Raw genomic sequence first — 1,899 nt, 5'->3', positions numbered from 1 at the left:
CTTTCCTCTAGTCAAAGACTTAAAATTCAGCATTTTGTGGATTTCCTCGTCAAAGTGATCTTCAAAGAAAACTGAAAATAGAGATATGCAACCATAAAAAAAGGAAAAGTGTAATATACCTTCAGAGTCACACCACCTCAAAGCCACACATCACCATCAGCATGAAACTTCAAGCTATATATCCAACCCAATTATGCTATGAATGGTTTTGAAACTACATCAACCTAAAACCTGCAGTAAGGCGTGTTAACAACATTTCATCATTCATTTCAAGAATTGAAGAATCTGATAATGAAAAAAAAAACAGGAGATGCAAAAGAAAGACATTTCTATCTTGATTAATAATTGATAATTTGATTTTGTTTGGAAAGGTTTAGAATAAAATTGTATGGTTTCCTACATTAAGAATAAATTTGCACCATTAGAAAAATAGTTATTCTTACAAAATATGAAAAGTAAAGACATGTAAATTGTACAGAAACATGAATTCCAATTTGTATACAACAGATGCAAAATAGCATTAACCGAAAGAACCTTCTATACCATTCACATTTTAGAAACATCACCTGAAAACCAAAATAACTATAGGATTAATCATCAAACCAACCCATATTTTAGTGAGAATGCACACATATCATAATGACCATTATCATGAAAAATACAACTGGATTAAGGTTAATCAAACTCAAATACAATACAGTATTGCAAAATCTTTTATCAATTCCAAAACAAATGTGAAATTATCTGTTCAAGCCCATGATTCCATAAAAAATAATTGTCTTCATAACTGAACTCCTGAGTTTAGCAAGCTGCAATGGATGAGTATCTGGTTTGCACTTTAATTTAAGTGTTTCATACAGCCAAGCATGTCTATATGTCTATCTGCCTTCTCACTCCAAGTTAAGCTCCAAGCATACATTCTCCTCTCTTCTTGTGATAATAATATTGACTATGATTCCTGAAAGAATAAACACTATCATAGTTTAGATTTCAAATATATGGTTAAATGAAGAAAGAACGAATTATAAAGCTACTTTTTTAGGAACCCATTCTCTTTAACTTATGCTTCATCTAAAGCTTTCAACCTTGTTTCTATATGCAATTGAAATTAAAAGTACACCAGACAACAATAGGGTAAAAACACATGAAATAAATTAAAACACATAGTAAAATCTGACCTTAAATTGTAAAATAAGTGATTCACCTTGGACAGAGATGTCAAAGGCAAGAGAGCGGGCAGCAGAGAGCCAAAAAGGAACCGTAAAACCCAGATTCTCTTTTGATGTCTTTCTTCGTAAAACCCTAAACATCCGTTTTACTGGTGGACAAAATAAAAGCAAAAATTAACTCGTCAAACTGCTGCAATCGTTTTCAAGATCAGCAGTTAAACAAATGATAAAAAAAATTAGAAGATTTCAAACATTTACAGAGAACCAGAAAGACAGACAGTGAGGGTTAAAAATTAGGACGACGAAGAAGAAATTAGAGAATAGGAGTTACCATAGAAACAGCCGAAGTGAGAAATCGTTGCACGGCGGAAACAGCAAACCATCCCAGTTGAGAAAGCAAAAACAAAAGAGAAAGCAGGGTACGTGGGTTTTGATGGAGCGAGAATGAGAACGTGGGTAGAAGAATAGTGGATTCATGTTGAAAAGTTAGATAATTTGTAAAAGTAAACCGTGTTAAAAAGAATGAGAGAATGTGAGAGTTTAGAAAATTGACACATCAACAAAGAATAGTTTAAAACAAGATACATCAGCATTTATAACTACAGATTTAGTATATATATAGATAGATATAGATTCTATAGATGAATTAAGGGTTAAGTTTAGTACAAATTGAAGTTTAGATATTAATTCAATTCTGAAATTAGTAATATTTGATAAATTAATTCAAATT

At 31.4% G+C, this 1,899-nt stretch overlaps 1 long non-coding RNA gene across 2 annotated transcripts; it reads right to left on the bottom strand.

Moving 5' to 3' along the window:
- Positions 1-569: 569 nt before the first annotated feature.
- LOC136203372 (uncharacterized) lies at positions 570-1,658 on the bottom strand. 2 transcript variants are annotated; one of them, XR_010674813.1, is made up of 3 exons: positions 1,501-1,658; positions 1,179-1,318; positions 570-958 (listed from the first exon to the last, which is right to left on the bottom strand). It is a non-coding gene; the product is annotated as an uncharacterized lncRNA (long non-coding RNA). The 2 variants fall into 2 exon arrangements; XR_010674814.1 differs by having other exon boundaries at positions 1,205-1,318.
- Positions 1,659-1,899: the final 241 nt, after the last annotated feature.

The sequence above is a fragment of the Euphorbia lathyris genome, chromosome 8 (genome assembly GCF_963576675.1).
Source record: "Euphorbia lathyris chromosome 8, ddEupLath1.1, whole genome shotgun sequence".
Lineage (NCBI taxonomy): Eukaryota > Viridiplantae > Streptophyta > Magnoliopsida > Malpighiales > Euphorbiaceae > Euphorbia > Euphorbia lathyris.
This window is presented reverse-complemented; position numbering and strand designations above follow the sequence as displayed.